The sequence below is a fragment of the Rhinoraja longicauda genome, chromosome 24 (assembly GCF_053455715.1).
Source record: "Rhinoraja longicauda isolate Sanriku21f chromosome 24, sRhiLon1.1, whole genome shotgun sequence".
NCBI classification, from domain to species: Eukaryota; Metazoa; Chordata; class Chondrichthyes; order Rajiformes; family Arhynchobatidae; genus Rhinoraja; species Rhinoraja longicauda.
In genome coordinates this window covers 548,499-569,449 of record NC_135976.1, presented here as the reverse complement: position 1 = coordinate 569,449, position 20,951 = coordinate 548,499, and the positions used below count along the sequence as shown (strand labels likewise).

The 20,951-nt window shown below is 45.5% G+C and overlaps 1 protein-coding gene and 1 long non-coding RNA gene across 2 annotated transcripts in view; one reads left to right on the top strand and one right to left on the bottom strand.

Moving 5' to 3' along the window:
* Positions 1-2,391: 2,391 nt before the first annotated feature.
* LOC144605366 (uncharacterized) overlaps positions 2,392-20,951 on the bottom strand; it is a 48,562-nt gene continuing 30,002 nt past the window's right edge. The window contains exon 3 of the long non-coding RNA XR_013548838.1: positions 2,392-5,461. This is a non-coding gene — a long non-coding RNA (uncharacterized LOC144605366). The remainder of the gene's footprint in view (positions 5,462-20,951) is intronic.
* LOC144605365 (ATP-sensitive inward rectifier potassium channel 10-like) overlaps positions 6,776-20,951 on the top strand; it is a 30,165-nt gene continuing 15,989 nt past the window's right edge. Inside the window, exon 1 of the mRNA XM_078420515.1 lies at positions 6,776-6,921. The gene's annotated coding sequence lies outside the window, so the exon portion shown is untranslated. The remainder of the gene's footprint in view (positions 6,922-20,951) is intronic.

Below are 20,951 nucleotides of genomic sequence, written 5' to 3'. Positions count from 1 at the left end.
GGACCTTATTGCCTTCCATGACAATGAGGAACATGGGGAATCCATGTGGTGGATGTTTATGTTAACTTTTATGTAGTTGTGTGTCTTGTTGCTTTTTTTTGTATGGCTGTATGATGATTTGAATTTCACTGTTCCGGAATTGGTGCCTGTGACAATAAACTGACCTTGAAACCTTGAAACCTTGAAACCTTGAAACCTTGAAACCCTAAGGTGTGAAAACGAGAAATCAAAGGGGACAAAGTTCAAGGAAATGTAGGAAAAAAAACTGCAGATGCTGGTTTAAATCGATGGTAGACACAAAATGCTGGAGTAACTCAGCGGGACAGGCGGAGATAGATTTTGAGAATAGGGCCAGTGTATGCCTGAAACAGGGATTGTTCAACATCCTCTCCAAGGCGGCAGGCTTAGCTGGGGCCATTACACAAGTCTCCTCAGTATACCGCTACTCTTCTCTTGCTCACACTCCCCCAGTCACAATGGGGGCAGATTCACTTCCCATCCCACCCAAATCACCCCCTCCCCAGGTACCTTCCCCTGTAACCACAGGACATGCAACACGTGTGCCAATACCTCCTTCCTCCACTCTGTCCAAGGACCACCAACAATCCGTTCAGGTGACACAGAAGCGTACACCTCCTCCAACCACATCTACTGTATCTGCTGTTCCAGGTGTCAACTCCAATATATCGGAGAGACCAAGCACAGGCTTGGCGATCCTCCGCTCAGTCCACCTAAACCTACCTAATGTCCTGGTTTCTAAACACTTTAACTCCCCCTCCCATTCCCATATGACCATTCCTACACTGTCAGTGAGGCCCAATGTGAATTGGAGGAACAGCACCTCATATTTCACTTGGGCAGCTTATACCCCAGTGGTATGAATATTGACCTCTAACTTCAAGAAACCTTTGCTTTCCCTTTCTCTCCATCCCTCTTCCTTCCTAGTTCTCCAAATAGTTTGGTTGTTCTCCTGATTAAATTTTACTTTGTATGCCTCGTTGTTAACTTCCCCTAGCTAACAATGATCTATTTTACATTTTCCTTGAGCTTTGTCCCCTTTGTTGCATCGTTTTCATACCTTACCCTTCCATAACTCAGTGTCTCCCTCTCCCCTGACTCTCAGTCAGAAGAAGGGTCTCGACCTGAAATGTCATCCATTCCTTTTATCCAGAGATGCGATCTGTCCCGTTGAGTAACTCCAGCATTTTGTGTCTATCTTTGGTGTAAACCAGCATCTGAACATCTTTCCTTCACCTATTGATTATAGAAGTTAGGATATCAAGTTACAGTTCATTTGCGAGGATATTGCCAGAACTTGAGGCCTGAGCTCAAGGGAATAGTTATGCAGGCTCAAACATATATTCCTTGGAGAGCAGGAGGCTGAGGGATGGGCTTATAGAGGTGTCTAAAATCATGAAACTTACAGAAACTTACAAAATTCTTAAGGGGTTGGACAGGCTAGATGCAGGAAGATTGTTCCCGATGTTGGGGAAGTCCAGAACAAGGGGTCACAGTTTAAGGATAAGGGGGAAGTCTTTTAGGACCGAGATGAGAAGGTTTTTTTTCACACAAAGAGTGGTGAATCTGTGGAATTCTCTGCCACAGAAGGTAGTTGAGGCTAGTTCATTGGCTATATTTAAGAGGGAGTTAGATGTGGCCCTTGTGGCTAAAGGGATCAGGGGGTATGGAGAGAAGGCAGCTATGGGATACTGAGTTGGATGATCAGCCATGATCATATTGAATGGCGGTGCAGGCTCGAAGGGCCGAATGACCTACTCCTGCACCTATTTTCTATGTTTCTATGTTTCTATGAAGGGAATAGAAAGGGTGAATGTACAGTCTTTTATCCAGGAGAGGGAAATAAAAAAAGAGGATAGTTTTCAGGTGTGAAAATCTAATATATGAAACATAACAACATAACAACAACAACTACAGCATGGAAACAGGCCTGTCCGGCCCTACCAGTCCTCGCCGACCATTCTCCCTGACCTAGTCTCATCTACCTGCACTCAGACCATAACCCTCCAATCCCCTCCTATCCATATACCTATCCAATTTACTCTTAAATAATAAAATCGAGCCAGCCTCCACCACTTCTACCGGAAGCCCATTCCATACAGCCACAACCCTCTGAGTAAAGAAGTTCCCCCTCATGTTACCCCTAAACCTTTGTCCCTCAATTCTGAAGCTATGTCCCCTTGTTGGAATCTTCCCCACTCTCAAAGGGAAAAGCCTACCCACGTCAACTCTGTCCGTCCCTCTCAAAATTTAAAAAACCTCTATCAAGTCCCCCCTCAACCTTCTACGCTCCAAAGAATAAAGACCCAACCTGTTCAACCTCTCTCTGTAGCCTAAGTGCTGAAACCCAGGCAACATTCTAGTAAATCTCCTCTGTACCCTCTCCATTTTGTCGACATCCTTCCTATAATTTGGCGACCAGAACTGCACACCATACTCCAGATTTGGCCTCACCAATGCCCTGTACAATTTCAACATTACATCCCAACTTCTATACTCGATGCTCTGATTTATAAAGGCAAGCATACCAAACGCCTTCTTCACCACCCTATCCACATTCACCTTCAGGGAACAATGCACAGTTATTCCCAGATCCCTCTGTTCCACTGCATTCCTCAATTGCCTACCATTTACCCTGTACGTCCTATTTTGATTTGTCCTACCAAAATGCAGCACCTCACACTTATCAGCATTAAACTCCATCTGCCATAGAACACTAACACTACAGTGTTTGTGCCAAGTTAGCAGATGTCATCCACCTGTATAATTTCCATATCCCTCTATTCCTGCACTTCCATGTGCCTATCCAAAAGCCTCTTCAAAGTGACTGTCGTATCTGCCTTCACCACCACCCCTGGCAATGTGTTCTCGGCCCCCACCACTCTCAAAATGAAATAAACCTGCATTAAACTCTCCGCTCTCACCTTGTAGCTATGCCACCATGTGGTGGATATTTCCACCCAGGGCAAAGGGCTCTGACTGTCTACCCTATCTATACCTATCATAGTTTCGTACACTTCTATCGGGTCTCCCCTCAATCTCCGATGTTCCAGACAGAACAATCCAAGTCTATCCAACCTTTCCCTGTAGCTGAACACCAGTATTAAAGTGCATACCTTTAGAAAGGAGACGAGGAGGGATTTCTTTACTGAGAGGGTAGACGGCCATAGAAGCCAAATCTTTGGGTATTTTTAAAGTGGACATTAACACGTTCTTGATTATTAAGTGTGTCAAAGATTATAAGGACACGGCAGAAGATTAGGGTTGAGAGGAAAAGATAGATCAGCCATGAATGACAGATGGCAGGGCATTTGGAAAGCAGTGACAGGATCGGTCAAAGTCAGCATGGATTTATGAAGGTGAAATCATGTTTGACTAATCTTCTGGAATTCTGGAATTTTGCCTTTTCAGAATGACAGGCAGTGACTGGTGGGGTGCCACAAGGCTCAGTGCTGGGACCCCAGTAATTTACAATATATATTAATGATTTAGACGAGGGTATTAAATGTAACATCTCCAAGTTTGTGTATGACACAAAGCTGGATGGCAGTGTGAACTGCGAGGAGGATGCTATGAGGTTATAGGGTGACTTGGATAGGTTGGGTGAGTGGGCAGATGTGGGCAGATGTGGATAAATGTGAGGTTATCCATTTTGGTGGCAAGAACAGGAAGGCAGATTATTATCTGAATGGTGTCAGATTAGGAAAAGGGGAGGTGCAACGATACCTGGGTGTCCTTGTACATCAGTTACTGAAAGTAAGCATGCAGGTACAGCAGGCAGTGAAGAAAGCTAATGGCATGTTGGCCTTTAGTGCAAGAGGATTTGAGTTTAGGAGCAAGGTGGTCCTATTGCAGTTGTACAGGACCCTGGTGAGATACCACACCTGCAGTATTGTATGCAGTTTTGGTCTCCAAATTTGAGGAAGGATATTCTTGCTATTGAGGGCGTGCAGCGTAGGTTTACTAGGTTACTTCCCGGAATGGCGGGACTGTCGTATGTTGAAAGACTGGAGCGACTAGGCTTGTATACACTGGAATTTAGAAGGATGAGAGGGGATCTTATCGAAACGTATAAGATTATTAAGGGGTTGGACACATTAGAGGCAGGAAACATGTTCCCAATGTTGGGGGAGTCCAGAACCAGGAGCAACAGTTTAAGAATAAGGGGAGGCCATTTAGAACAGAGATGAGGACAAACATTTTCAGTCAGAGAGTTATAAATCTGTGGAATTCTCTGCCTCAGAAGGCAGTGGAGGCCAATACATTGGATGTTTTCAAGAGAGAGTTAGATTTAGCTCTTAGGGCAAAATGAATCAAGGGATATGGGGAAAAAGCAGGAATGGGGTACTGATTTTGGACGATCAGCCATGAACATATTGAATGGCGATGTTGGCTCGAAGGAGCAAATGGCCCACACCTGCAATTATTTTCCATGTTTCTAGGTAATGAACAGTGGAGTAAACCAGATGGGTCAAATGGCCTAGTTCTGCTCCTATGACATGGATTTATGAACATTATCTCTCACTATTTCTCCCCAACCTATTTCTCTCTCTCCACAATCTATCTCACCTTCCTCAATCTCTCTCCCCGTCTCTTTCTCTCCCCAATCTCTCTCTCCAATCTCGCTCTCCACAATCTGTCATAGGGTCGTAAGGAATAGGCGTAGTATTAGGCCATGTGGCCCATCAAGTTTACTGCGCCATTCAATAATGGCCGATCTATCTTTCCCTCCTAACCCCATTCTCCTGCCTTCTCCTGCCTTCTCCCCATAACCCCTGATACCTGTACTAATGAAGAATCTATCTATCTCTGCCTTAAAATTACCAATGATAGCCTCCACAGCTATTTGTGGCTATGAATTCCACAGATTCACCACCCTCTGGCTAAAGAAATTCCTCCTCATAGGAGGGACAGTTGAGTTCAGGAATATGATTGGTAGTGTCGCTGTGTTCTTCCCTTGTTGCCCATCAACCTGAATGGTGTAAAACCGATGACCGTCGTGTAACCAAAGACACAGTTCGTAGAAGGTCATAGTTGCAGTGTTCAAGAACCTGATGGTCGCTGGGAAGAAGCTGTTCTTGAACTTGTAGTTCACGGTTTCCAGGCTCCTGTACCTCCTTGCTGATGGTAGCAGTGAGATGAGAGCGTGGCCAGGGTGGCGTGGGTCTTTGATAATGCTGGCTGCCCGTTTGAGCTTCTACCCTCTGAAGCTGCCTGGATGGAGGGGTCATCATGCAAGGATGGTGATGACAACATTGACCAAACACCCAGTCCTGACACAGACATCAGCTTCTCTTGGACAGCCACATGCAGATGTACTTTACTACATGTGAGGTGGGGAGAGAGAGTGCATGGTCATCACCCTATTATCTCACATGCCTTCCATCATTGTTGGTGCATGGGGTATATCACCCACTCTCCTCCACTTTGTGAATGTCCGTAGCTGAAACAAGAAAGATGGATATTCAAAACCTAGAAAATGGGTGCAGGAGTAGGCCATTCAGCCCTTCGAGCCTGCACCGCCATTCAATATGATCATGGCTGATCATCCAACTCAGTATCCCGTACCTGCCCATATCAGATATGGTGCCCAAAATTGCTCACAATAAGCCTTACCAGCGCCTTATGGAGCCTTAACATTACATCCCTGTTTTTGTATACAAGCCCTCTTGAAATAAATGCATGCATTAAATTTGCTTTCTTTACTACCGATTTGACTTGCAGATTAACTTTTTGGGAATCCTGCACCAACACTCCCAAGTCCCTTTGCAATTTGTCTCCTCTTTCTCTCTCTCCCCAATCTCTCTCACCAATCTCTCTTTCACCCCCAATCTTTCTCCCCAATTGTCTGTCCTCAATCTCTCTCCCCCTCTTTCCTTCTCACCCCATTTCTCTCTACCTATCTACCTCTGCCATCAGGTATCACAAAATGCGGAGTAACTCAGCAGGTCAGGCAGCATCCAGGAGAGAGGGAACGGGTGACTTTTGGGTTGAGACCCTTCTTCAGTCTGAAGAAGGGTCTCGACCCAAAACTTCACCCATTCCCTCTCTCCTAGATGCTGCCTGACCTGCTAAGTTACTCCAGCATTTTGTGATACCTTCGATTTGCAGTTATTTTCTTACCTCTGCCATCATCTCTCCTCATGCTCTCCTCTTACTCGATTTCTCTTCCTCCCTATCTTTAACATTCCTAGCTCCTTCTCCCACCCGTATCTCTTTCTCTCCCTCTCTCATCATCTCCCAATCTCTCTCTTAGTCAGTCAATCTCGCTCTTCTTCCCTCTCTCTGTAACTACCTTTCATTCTCTTCACCTTTCAATCTCACTTGTTCCTCTCTCTTTCTCACCCCGCACTGTCTCTCTGTATAATACTCTCTCTCCTTCAACACAGTGTCTTTTTGTCTCCGCTGTTCTCTCTCTCCTCTTACTCTGTGTTTATCTCTCTATCTTTCCCTCTACACCAAGGTCTCTCTCTCTCTCTCTCTCTTCCTTGCTTGCTCCCCATGCTCCCTGTCTCTGTCTGTCCCTCGCTGTCTTCTCCCTTTTGTACTCTTTCTCTCTCTCTCTCTCTTGCACCTCTTGTGCTCTTTCTTTCCCTGACACACCCCTCTGTCTCTCTGTTGCCCTCTATCACTTGCCTGTGCCCCTGCAGGAGCTGGCACTGCCAGCTTCGAGTCCACGCCCGCAGCCTCTGCACCCACTCCGCACTGAGGCCAAGCCCTCCTCCCGGAGCTCTGGCACAGGGCGCTGAAAGTCAGCTGTTCTCAGGAGAGGGAATGAACTGCAGAGAGGCTGAGTGACAGAGATTGCACACAACAGAGAGAGAAGAGGACAAAACTCTCCAGCAATGCAGGCAACGGCACAACCACCCCCACCTTGAAAGTTCCATCCATCGAAATACTAAGGTATGAAATTCTGTTATTGTGGGCAGTCATGGCACAGGTCAGACACAGTGTGAAGCTTCCTCTACACTGTCCTATCATACACTCCTAGTGCATGGATTAGATACAGAGTGAAGCTCCTCCCAGGGCATCTGGAGTGATCCTTATTCAACATGATCCCATCACACACTACTAGGACATGGGTCAGACACAGAGTGAAGCTCCCTCTACACTGTCCTGTCACACACTCCCAAGGTACAGATGTCGACCAAGTGATGTATCATAGCCATAATGTTATAGAGGTAGGGGAATTCAATTACCCTATATTAATTGGGATTGCCTCACTGTGAAAGGAGGATACAAGGTGGGAATTCTAAACTGCAACCAGGAGAGCTTCCTTGCTAGTTCTGTGGAAGAACTGCTCGCGTTGGGTCAGTACCAGACAAGGGAATTCAGGAAAGAGAACAGTGATGCACTGGAGCATATGCACGTCACCTAAAGAGGAGCGTTAAACACACAGAGGGGGATAAAAACTGGAGCCTGACCAAGTGTATCCCAGAACTCTGTGGAAAGCATTCTGCCATTACCCACTGCCACCGTTAGCTAAGTTAATTCTTGATCCAATTTACCAACTTTAACTGGATTCTAAGGTCTGTAATCTTTTGAACTAGTGTTCCATATGGGAGTTTATCAAATGCTTTACTGAAGTTAAAAAAGTTCACGAAGTGCTCCTGTAACTTAGTGGGCAGGTACCCTCACCAATACCTTATGTAATCTGCTTGGTCAGATAGGACCCACCTTTGACACAGACACGTTGGCTATCTCTAAACCTTTCCAAGTAGTCATTGATCCTGTCCCTCAGAAACGTTTCCAATAACGTTTCCCTACTGGAGGTGCTGAAGGTCCTAACACGTATAAAGATGGACAAATCACCTGGGTCTCATCAGATCAGGTGGCACAGTAGCACAGCAATAGAGCTGCTACCTTACTGCACCAGTGACCTGGGTTTGATCCTGACTGTGGTTACTGTTTGTACGCAGTTTGTATGTTTTCCCTGCGACATGGGGGTTTTCTCCAGGTTTCCTCCTACCCTCCAAAGACGTACAGGTTTGTAGGTTAATTGGAATTTAGAAATTGTAAATTGTTTCTAGTATGTAGGACAGTGCTAGTGTACAGAGTGTTCACTGGTCAGCATGAACTCGGTCGGCCAAAAGGCCTGTTTCGGCGCTGTATCTCGAAAGTACAGATATATCCAAGGACACTGTTGGAAGCCAGGGAAGAAGACATTGCAGGTGCCCTGGCTAAAATGTATGAGTCATCATTAAATATGGATGATGTGCTGGAAAACTGGACGGTGGCAAATGTTGTGCCCTAATTAAGAAGGGCTGCAGGGAAAAGCCTGGGACCTACATACCCGTGAGCCAAGATTCTGTGATCGGAAGGTTACGAGAGAGTATTCTGAGGGATAGGATATACATGCATTTAGATGGGCAAGCGCTGATGAGGGATTGTCAGCAGGGTTTTGTATGTGGGAGAACATGTCTCATGAATCTGATGGAGTATTTTTGAAGACCAAAAAAGGTCGATGAAGGAAGAGCTGTAATTTGACAAGGTTCCACATGGTAGGCTGCTCTGGAAGATTAGATAGCATGGGATCCAAGTAGAGATAGATTGGATAGAAAATTGGTGTCACAGCAGGAAACAAAGGGTGATGGTGGAAGGTTGCTTCTTGGATACTGTGTCCAGTGATTAGTGGTGTGCCTCAGGTTTCTGAGCTGAGCCCGTTGCTGTTTGTCATCTATATCCTTGATTTGGATGAGAATGTACTAGGCATGTAAGTTTGCAATGACACTAATGTGGGTGGTTTTGCAGATAGTGAAGATGGTTGTCATAAATTGCAGCAGGATCTTGATCGATTGGCCAGGTGGGCTGAGGAATGGTTGATGGAATTTAAAACAGAGAAATGTGAGGTGTTGCATTTTGGGAAGGTTAACTAGGACAGGGCTGAAACAGTGAATGGCAAGACTCTGGGGAGCATTGTAGAGCCGAGCGAAGTTGGAGTGCTGGAACAGAGTTCCTCAAAACTGGCATCACAGGTAGATAGGATGGTCAAGAAGGCCTTTGGCCTTCATCAGTCAGAGTATTGAGTATAGAAGTTCATATGGGGCCATGTTACAGACATCGGTAAGGCCACATTTAGAGTAGTGTGTTCCTTTTTAATCACCCTATTATAGGAAAGATGTCGTTAAGCTGATAAGAGTTCAGAGAAGATTTACGAGGATATTGCCAGGACTTGAGGCTATGATTTTATTCCTTGGAGCGCAGGAGGATGAGCAGGAGTATAAGATTATGCGAGGAATAGATATGATAAATTCACGGAGTCTTTTACCCAGAGTTGGGAAATCAAGAACAAGAGGATATAGGTTTACGGTGAAGGGGGAAAGATTTAATAGGAAGCAGCAGACAGCTTTTTAATATAATGTATATGGAAGTATGTATATGGAATGCACTGCTGGAGGAGGTCGTTGAGGCAGGTACTATCACAATGTTCAAGAGATATTTGGACAGGTACATGAATAGGATAGGTTTAGAGGGTTATGGGCTGGCAGGTGGGACTAGTGTGGATGGGGCAAATTGGGCAAATTGGGCTCAAGCTCCTGTTTCAGCGCTACATGACTATGATGACTCAACGACTGATGTGAGGCTCATTGGTTTGTAATTACCAAGCTTTTACCTGCTGCCTTCTTGAAAAGTGGACCAAGTTTGCCAGCCTCCAGTCATCTGGTATCTCACCTTAACTTGCGAAGATTTAAATATCTCAATCAGAGTCTAAACTATCTCTGTAGGAAGTAACTGTAGGTGCTGGTTTACACCGAAGATAGCCACAAAAAGCTGGAGCAACTCAGTGGGGCAGGCAGCACCTCTGGAGGAAAGGAATAGGTGACGTTTCGGGTCAAGATCCTTAAGTCTGAAGAAGGGTCTCGACCCGAAATGTCACCTATTGCTTTTCTCCAGAGGTGCTGCCTGACCCACAGAGTTACTCCAGCTTTTTGTGTCTATCTAAGCTATCTCTTCCTTTGCTTCCTGTATCAATCTGAGATCATTCCCACCTCACCCTAGGGATTTATGAAGGGACAAGGAAGTGTAAATGGGATTTATCCAATTTTTAATCCTGGCACCTGTGCACTTTCTCTTTATTTATAGAGACCTGCACTAGAATTTCACACCCTCCTGCCCCCCCCCCCTCCCCCTTTAATGAATGATAGAACAGTACAACGCAGGAACAGGCTCTTCGCCCTATAAGGTATGGGCCAAACATGATGCCAAGTGAACCTCCTTTGTCTGAATATGACCCAGATCTCTCCATTGTCTGCCAATGTGGGTATTTATAGGTCTCTTAAACACCATTATCATACGTTCTCCTGGCTGTGCATTCCATGTACCCAGCACTCCCTCTCTAAAAAACATATGCCCCACACATCTCCATAAAACTTTCCCCCTCTGACCTTAAATCTATGCCCTATGCTCTTTGACATTTCCACCCGATGAACATGTCTATCCTGTGAACGCTCTCATCATTTAATAAACTTCTATCAGGTCTCTCCTCAACCTATGAAATACCAGAGAAAACAATCCAAATTTATGCAATCTCTTCTTATCGTCGATGGCCTCTAAGCCAAGCTGCATTCTGCTCAACCTCTTCTGCACCCTCTCCAAAGCCTCCACATCCTTCCTATAATGGGGTTGACCAGAACTGCACACGATACTCCAAATGCAGCCGAACCAAAGTTTTTTTGAGCTGTAACATGCCATCCTGACATGAATCCTCTGATGCAAAGATAAAAGGTAAGGAGTGGCAAGTACAGGAAACGCTGGATGTCAAGGGATATAAAGGGCTTGATTAAAGAAAAAGCAGAAGTGTACAGAGCAACAAAAATAAGGGAGGCCTTTCAGGAGTATGGACAGTGTAGGGAAAAAAAGAAAGAAGGGGGACAAAGTATCACTCACTCACGGACAAAATAAAGAGAAATTAAGCATTTTACACAAAAAACAAGAAGGTGAAAGAGAAAGAGTGAGTGCCATTCAGGACCTTGCAAGCAATCTGTGGAACCAGTGGTCAATGAACACATCAACTGTAGTCACCGAGGGGAAATGTGAGGACGGGGATACTCTGGAGAAAGTTAACATTAGAAGGAAGTATTAGATGTCAGTTGGGCATAAAGATGGATAAATGTCTGATGAGAAATATCCCAGGAACCTGTAAGATAGAGTGGAGAGAGGAAGGGGGGAAAAAGCAAGAAACCTGACAGGTAAAGGTAGGTGAACTCAGGATGTGGATTGGTACATGGATGGGAATATTACAGGCCTCCCACTCGTCAGCAGCCAATAGAGGACATACGGAGATTGCAGATAGCTGTAAGATAACAGGCTTGTAATAGTAAATGATTTCAGCTTCCCTCATATTGACTGGGACAGCCACAGTACAGAGGACTTGGATGGAGAGGAGCTTGTTAACTGTGTCCAGGAAAGTGTTCTCGAGCATTAAATAGATGCCCATGCAGACAGGGCATCTAACTCTGTTCTTTCGTAATATTCCTATTCAGAAATGAGGCTAGCAAGTGACTGAGTGTCAGTGGAGGAACACTGTGGGACCAATGACTATAATTCTAATGATTTTTAAATAGTTATGGAAAAAGATAGGACTGGTCCACAAGTTAAAGTCTGAAACTGGGGCAAGGCAAATTTTGAAACTATTGAACAGGGACTGTTGCATGGAGAGGCTGTTTGTAGATGAAAGAATGCCTGGCATGGGGGAGGCTTTTAAATGTGGTTAAGGGAGAGTTCAGGACTTACTCTTATTAGTGAAAGGCAAGGCCTGCAGGTTTCGAGAAACCTGGTTGATGAGGGATATTGAGGTTCTTGTCAGCATAAAGGACAGCTGTCAGGTATAAATGCTCGGATCAAGCAAATCCCTTTAGGAGTATAAGGGATGTCGGAGCACATTTGAAAGGGTAATCAGAAGGTTAAAAAGATGACAAGGTTTTGACTGATAAGGTCAAGGAGAACTCAAAGAGATTTAGTTTAGTTTAGTTTAGAGATACAGCATGGAAACAGGCCCTTCGGCCCACCGAGTCCGCACCGACCAGTGATCCCCGCACATTAACACTACACACAGTAGGGACAATTTACAATTATATCAAGCTAATTAACATACATATCTGTACGTCTTTGGATTATCGGTGGAAACCGAAGATCCTGGAGAAAAACCACGTGGTCACAGGAAGAACGTACAAACTTCGTACAGAAAGCACCTGTAGTCAGGATTGAAGCCGGCAATATAGAGGCAATATTATTGTACGGGTGTGAGGCATGGACTCTCACTCAAGCACTGTCCAAGTCTCTTGATGGTGTCTACAACCGAATGTTCAGAAAAGTTCAAAATGTCAGTTGGAGGGACCACATCGCCTTCACCCCACCCAGATCCGATCTGTATATTAAAATTTGAACAATAACTAGGGAGAAAATAGGGCCCCTTAAGATTCCATACAGACGTCAGTATGGAGCCGCAGGAGATGGGCAAGCTGATAGATTAATATCTATCATGGAGAAGGATAGAAGCTAAGGAATTAAGGGAAATGAGGAGTGATGTATTAGAACAAATTCACATTACAACAAAGAGGTGCAGGCGGTCTTAAGATGGATAAATCTTGAAGACCTCATCCATTGTATCCAAGGACATTGTAAGAAGCTCTAAGTTTTAAAGACTCAACCTGGAAAGAGGCCCTTTGGCCCACCGAACCCATGCTGACCATCAATCACCCCTTCTATGTTATCTCACCTTTTCATTCACTCCCTACATATTAGGGGGCAATGTTTGAGAGGCCAATCAACCTACAAATCCGAATGTTTTTGAGACATGGGAGGAAACCAGAGCACCCAGAGGAATCTCACATGCTCACAGGGTGAACATGCAAACTCCACACGGACAGCACCCAAGGACAGGAGCTGTGAGGCAGTAGCCCAATCAGCTGCACCAAAGTGCCACCAATCAAAGCAAGGGCAGAGAAGCTTGCATCATCTTTAGCCACAGGTGAAGTTAAAGATGCCCCTTTATTTAGTAAGAGTTGCAAGCAGAAACCAGGGAAGTGCAGACCAGTGGCCTAACATCCATGATGGAAGATTACTGGAGGGGATTCTAAGGGACAGAATCTGCCAGCATTTGGAATGGCAAGGATTGATTAAGGATTGCATTTGCTTTGTATATTGGAAATCTTGTCTTAGGATTTGATTGAGCTCATCAATAACATCAATGAAAGCACTCGCATGGAAAGTCCTCAATAACATGGGGAAAATCTGGATGTCCCGAATGTCTAAGGGTCTCAAACTAAGATTCATCCATGCAACTGTAGAGGCAATATTATTATACAGGTGTGAGGCATGGACTCTCACTCAAGCACTGTCCAAGTCTCTTGATGGTGTCTACAACCGAATGTTCAGAAAAGTTCAAAATGTCAGTTGGAGGGACCACACCACCAACGCCCAGCTCTATGGGGAGATTCCACCTCTGACCGAGAAGATCAGGTGGAGAAGGATGAGGCTCACTGGTCATTGCCACCGCCATCCAGAAATACCAGCAAACAAGGTTGTGCTGTGGAAACCCACCCATGGAAGACGGAACCCGGGACCACCAAACTGAAGACGTTGATGGAAGACATATATGCAGAGACTAAAGAGGAGCTGGCCAGCTGTATGGAGGACAGAGATGTGTGGGGCGTCTGTCACTGTGCCTGTCGGAAAACAGCACCACTGCATCACTAATGTTTTCAACGATTTTAAATTATAATTAATTAATTGTGTACATGGACTTCAGCAAGACTTTTGACAGGTTCCACATGGTAGGCTAGTCCGAAAAGTTAGATCACGAGATCCGATGTAAGTTAGCCATGGATACACAATTGGCTTTATGGAAGAAATCAGAAGGTGGAAGTGGAAGATTGTTTATCAGATGGATGGACCGTGATCAGTGGTATGTCATAGGGATCAGTGCTGGGTCCACTGTTGTTTGATTAACAATTAAATTAACAATTTGGATGGTCATGTAGGTGGCACGGTTAGTAAGTTTGCAGATGACACCAATATTGGTGTGGTTGACAGTGAAGAAAGATATCTCAGATTCCAGCAATGTCTGGATGAGCTGGCGACCTGAACCAAGGAGTTGCAGTTGGAATACAACTGCCAAGTGCAAGTATTGCAGGTTGGTACTTTGAACCAGGGCAGGACTTCCACAGTAGATAGTAGGCCCTGGGAAGTGTCATAAAAGAGAGAGTCCAAGGGGTACAGGTACATAGTTCCTAAAAGTGGCAACATGGGTAGGCAGGGTGATGAAGAAGATGCTTGGCACATTGGCCTTCATTGGCCAGGCCACTGAGTACAGGAGTTGGGTTGTCATGTTGCCATTGGTGTGTCATTGGTGAGACAAGACCTGAAGTGTTGTGTGAAGTTCTCATCACCCTGCTGCAGAAAGGATGTCACTGAACTAGAGAAGGCGCAGAGACGATGCACCAGGATATTACTGGGACTGAACGGCTTGAGTTATAAGGAGAGACTGGATAGATTTGGACTTGTTTCTTAGAGAACAGGAGGCTCAGGTAGAGGTTTATAAAATCATGGTGCATAGACAAGGTGAATAGCCTCAGTCTTTCTGCAAGGTAGGGGAGTCTAAAGCCATAAATTTAAAGTGAGGGAGGAAAAATTTAAAAGGAACTTAAGGGGCAACTACTTTACACATAGGTTGATGTGTATACAGAATGAGCTACTAGAGAAAGTAGTGAAGGTGGGTATAATTACAGTTCAAAAGATGTTTGGATGTACATGGATAGGAAAGATTAAAGGCAATGGCACTCAGGAAGGACCTTTTTCTGTGTTCTATGACTGGGGCCCTGATAGACATATTTAAATCAAAACTGGCCTCAGCTTAGGTGTCAGAATGCGGAAAATATGGTTCCGTTGTTCAATGCAGGGATGATCCAGATAATTACAGTAGAGTTAATGTAAAGTAAGTGTGGGGAAATTATTTGGTAAAGTTCTAAGTGAAAGCATTAATCTGCAATTGGACAGGCAGGGCTTGATCAGCGATAGTCAGCACAGATTCTTGTTGGGGGATCCTGTCCAATTTCACGGTACATTTTGAAGTTATAACTTCCATCTTTTGAAGTGATAAGTGTGCGGTTGAGGGAGAGGATGAGTAGACTGGGTCTCTATTCCTTGGAGCGCAGGAGGATGAGGGGTGATCTTATAGAGGTGTATAAAATCATGAGAGGAATAGATTGGGTAGATGAACAGAGTCTCTTGCCTGAAGTAGGGGAATCGAGGACCAGAGAACATAGGTTCAAGGTGAAGGGGAAAAGATTTAATAGGAATCTGAGGGGTAACATTTTCACACACAGGGTGGTGGGTGTGTGGAACAAGCTGCCAGAGGGGGTAGTTGAGGCTGGGACTATCCCAACGTTTAAGAAACAGTTAGACAGGTACATGGATAAGACAGATATGGACCAAGCACAGGTAGGTGGGACTAGTGTAGCTGGGACATGTAGGCCGGTGTGGGCCGAACGGCCTGTTTCCACACTGTATCACTCTATGACTCCATGACTCTAACTAACTGTATTGATGAGGAAGAAAGAGACACAAAGTGTTGGAGTAACTCAGTGGGTCAGACAGCATCTCTGGAGAACATGGAGAAGTGACGTTTCAGGTCGGGAACCTTGTTCAGAGGCTGATGAGGGCTGTGTGGTTGATGTATGCTTCATGGACGTTAGCTCGACATTTGACAAGGTCCCGCATGGAAAGCTGTTCCAGAACATCAGAGTCCGTGGCAACAAAGGCAAGTTAGCAAATTGGATCCAAAGTCGGTTTAGGAACAGGAGACAGATGATAACTATGTGATTGAAAGCCTGCAACCTGCGATAATCTACAGCATCAGTACTAGGACCCTGGGACCCTCAATGTCCATTATCAAGGCAGTAAATACTTAGGTATTACTGTGGGAGATTTAATTAGTAAGTTTGTAGTTAAACACAAATAGTGGACAGTGTGGAGGGTATTCTTAGGCTACAAAAAGATATTGATCAGTTGGTAAATTGGGCTGAGAAATGACAGATGGAGTTTCACCCTGATAAATGTGAAATGCTGCAATTAGGGGAGGGGAGCATGTAATGAGAGGACAAGCACCATGAAAGGAAAGACCATGAGGAACAAAGACACCTTGCGACAGACATTCAAGGATCCCTGAAGATGGCAGCACAGATGAATAACATGCTAAACAAAAACTTGCAGGATACTTGATATGTTTATGCAGAAATAGAATGTAGGAGTAGGGATTATAGAATATTTTATATACCATTGGTGAGACCAATGTATGGAGTGCAGTCCAGGTCACCACATCATGGGAGGGATGTGGATGCACTGGAGATTCACCAGGATGTTTCCTGGGACGGAGCATTGTGGTTATGAGGAGAGATTAAAGAGGCTAGGTCTATCCTCCACTGTCAGAATGAGGCCCAGCACAAATTGGAGGACCAACATCTCCTATTTCACTTGGGTAGCTTACACCCCAGCGGTATGAATATTGACTTCTCTCACTTCAAGTAACCCTTGTTTTCCCTCTCTCTCCATCCCTCGCCCTTCCTAGTTGTCCGGCCATTCCGACTGTCCACCTGATTTCATTTTATCTCTGCTTCGTTGTCACCTTCTCCGAGTTAACAATTACCTATTCCACATTCTCCTTGAGCTTCGCCCCTTTGATGTCTCGCTTTCACACCTTATCCTTCCTTCTCTGTGTCTCCTTCTCCCCTGACTCTCAGTCTGAAGAAGGGGTTCGACCTGAAACGTCACCTATTCCTTCTATCCAGAGATGCTACCTGTCCCGCTGAGTTACTCCAGCATTTTGTGTCTATCTTCAGTCTAAACCAGCATCTGCAGTTCCTTCCTACACTGTGTCTGTTCTCTCAGGAGCTGAGAAGGTTAAGCGGGGACATGATCAAGATATTTAAAATCGTGAAGGGTGCAGGAACGGTAGACAATTGTAAATTGTTCCCCTTAAAAGAGGTGCCTTAACAGAATCACTTAATGAAGAGATGTCAGGGTCCCAGTCTATAGGGTTCACCTAAAATTCTGTTCAGCTCAGACATTGTGGGCCGAAGAGCCTCATCATGTGCTGCACTGTTTGTTCTATGTTCCACACCAAGGGTGTAGGTTCAAAGTGAGGTGAGACGTTCAGAGAACATCTGAGGAAGATTTTCTCCCTCTCAGGGTGTAAGGTCTGGAATGCGCAGCCTGAAGGGTGTGGAAGCAGGGACTCTCACAACAGTTCAGGGATACCTGGACGAGCACTTAAATCACCAAGGCAGAGAAGACTATGGCATGTACCTGTAAAAGGGGTCAGTGTAGATGGGTCCTCTTAGTCAGTGAGTTCAAGGTGGGATGAAGTGCCTGTTGCTGTGCTGTATGACACTATATGACCCCCAACTCTGTCCCATCACACACTCCCAGAGCATGGGTTAGAGGCAGAGTGAAGCTCCCTCTACACTGTCCCATTACACACTCCCGGGGCACGGGTTAGACATGGAGAGAAGCTCCCTCTGCACATCCGTGGGGCACGGGTTAGACATGGAGTGAAGCTCTCTCTACACATCCATGGGGCACGGGTTAGACATGGAGAGAAGCTCTCTCTACACATCCGTGGGGCACGGGTTAGACATGGAGAGAAGCTGTCTCTACACATCCATGGGGCATGGGTTAGACATGGAGTGAAGCTCTCTCTGCACCGTGCCATCATCATCCCAGGCCAAAGCTGGCCAATCATGGGTCACAGCACCAGGCAGATGAGGCCTGTGCCCGAGCCGACTGCCTGCCCCTTTACCGGGCTTACACATGTGCCCGGGTATCCCTTGAAAAAGAACAAGGCATCCATGGGCATCATGCAGGGGGTTCTGGGGTCACTGGGTCGATCAAATGTATCCTGGATCAGGATTGGAATAAAGTCATTAAATGTTTAGTTGTTAAGAATATTTGGCAATTTTGTATTATGATGGATGGTGTTCTCCATCATAATTTGATGTGTAAATATGATTATACATAAGTGAATTTAATTTTTTGTAAAAAAAGGGCCCAGGTTAGACAGAGTGAAGCTGACTCTCTGCTGTTTTATCTAACTAATCCCACTGCCTCGTTCCCTACCACAGTGCCCAGGTTAGACAAAGGGCCCAGGTTAGACAAAGGGCCCAGGTTAGACAAAGGGCCCAGGTTAGACAAAGGGCCCAGGTTAGACAAAGGGCCCAGGTTAGACAAAGGGCCCAGGTTAGACAAAGGGCCCAGGTTAGACAAAGGGCCCAGGTTAGACAAAGGGCCCAGGTTAGACAGAGTGAAGCTCACTCTCTGCTGTTTTATCTAACTAATCCCACTGCCTCATTCCCTACCACAGTCCTGAATTATTCTCTGATGGATTCTGTTTTTCCATTTGTTTTTCTCTTTCTCCTTCTCTGTACCCTTGTAATCTCACAGACTGCTCTTTCTCTCGCCTTCTTGCTTGCACTCTCTCTCTCTCCGTCACCTTGCTTGCACTCTTTCTCTCGCCTTCTTGCTTGCACTCTCTCTCTCTGTCACCTTGACCTCTCCTCATGTACCTCACTCACACTCCTCCTCCACAACACATGCTTCCCTTTGCTCAGTCTCTCCCCGCCTCTCTCTTTGTCTCTCGCAGAGTCGACGATCGCCTCAATGAAACCGGAATAGAGAGGGTCTTTGTTAGAAAGCTGAATGCAAATCAACAACTTCAGAAAACCAGTTGAACTCAGTGAGAGGAAAGAGAGAAGGGCAGAGCCAGAGAGAGTCACAAAGGCACCCATTAAGATGTGTACACACAGTCACTGAACAGAACTGCCCTCATCTAAACAATAGAGAGAACAGCACTCCCAGAGCACGAGATACAAATAAAGTGAATCTCCCTCTACACTGTCCCTTCACCCAATCCTAGGGTACGGGTTAGACACAGAGTGAAACTCTTCCACACTATCCAGTCACACACACTCAGAACTTAGACACTGAGTCTTGATTCTACAGTCTGTGAATGGTGGTGTGAGTGTTAATCCTTTCTGATGGGGAATGGGGCTGCCTGATGTGTGTGGATTAGGAGAGGTTAGGCATGGCAATGATTCCCACGACAGAAAGTTAATCATTGGTGAGCTGTACATCGGCACTGACATTCGCAGTTATGAATACACCCTTTGGAAGTACATTACCAGATAGTAATCTCCCCCTGCACAATGGCCATGAACAAAAGTTCTTTTAATAAATTTGAAAGTGGCAAAGATCTCTCAACGATTAACTTGTCTCAATATCGGTTCAACTAAGATTCAGTTGTGATTGTCATCAACTTTAACAGAATGAATGAAGGATCATTTGCCAGCGACTTTTCTCAGCATGGATTAGATACAGTGAAGCTTCCTCTACACTCTCCCAAGGCACGGGTTAGACACAGAGTGAAGTTCTCTCTACACAGTTCCATCACACATTCGCACGGTATGGGTCAGCCACAGAATGAAGCTGCTTCTATAATGTCCAGTCACATTCTCTGCTGTATCATTCACAATCAATTGTTTGTTGGGAATTACAATGAATAAATTCACAAGATTCCTTGGACTCTGTGGGTGTAGAATGGCTTTTCAATATCTCTCTCCCACAGTGCAAGATCCCACTGTTTTGCAGTATTTATACCTAAGAAACAGTAGGTTTACACACACACACGCAACCCATACACACACACACACACACACACACACACACACACATGAACACATAAGAACACACAGGAACACACATTCATGCAAGCACATGAACACATAGGAACATAGCTGCACATGCACATACACATAAGAACACATACAGACATACACGCAGAAACACACACACATAGAAACACACACTTAAAATACACAGACACATATAAAATTGTGCATACAGAAATGATGAAGAGGCCTAAGCCTCGAGGTACCGAACTATCTCTTCCTGTCCCTGTATGATTGGGTCTAGGGACTGAGTGGGTTCTTCTAGTCCCTGTGGTCTTCTAGCCTCATGTTTCCCCTCGCTTGATCCATTGTCTGGAAACACACCCTTCGGCCCACAGTGGCCATGCTAACCATCGGCTCACCAGAGACCCGGGTTTGATCCTAACTATGGGTGCTGTCTTTGCAGAATTTATATGTTCTTTCTTTGACCTGCATCGGTTTTATCCAGGAGCTCCGTCCTCCCTGGTCCAGACACCCCTCCCTGTCCCAGTCAGCTCCTTTGTATCTCTGAAACTGCCTCTAGCCCCAGCAACCCTCCCGTTCTCTGTAAACTCTCCATTCCCTCCAACCTACCTTTTGCCCATCTCCCTCTCTGGCTCCTGCACCCAAAACTTTATTTGAAACCCCACCAACCACCACGTCCCTCCATTTCTCTGTAAGCCCCTCTAGCTTCTCCAACTCCCTATCTTTCTAATGGCCTCTGGCCCCTCCACCCTCCCTATCATTGTAAAACACTCTAACCACTACACCCCTCCCTATGTCTATAACTACGTCCAACCCCTGCATCCCTCCCTATGTCTGTAACTTCCTGCAACCCCCTCATCATGCCCTGTTTCTGGCCCCTACAAGCATCCACATGTATATTACCCCCTCCTGACCCTACCCATTCCTTCTCCCTGTTACTCCCTGACCCTTACAGCCTTTCTATCTCTGTGACCATCTACAGCACCTACACTCTACCCGAACTCCATAACACCCCTTAGTCTCTCTCCCATCCCCATCCCTGTAAGCCCCCCCAGTCCCTACAAACATCCCCATCTCTGTAATCCACTCCAGCACTCTACACCTCTCTATCTCTGCAACTTCCACCAACCTCTAGAGCCCTCCCTATCTTTGTAACCCCATGTAGCCCCTACACACCTTCCCTGCCTCAGAAACCCACTTCAGCCCCTAGACTCCTTCCTATCTCTAAAACATATCAGGTGTCTGAAC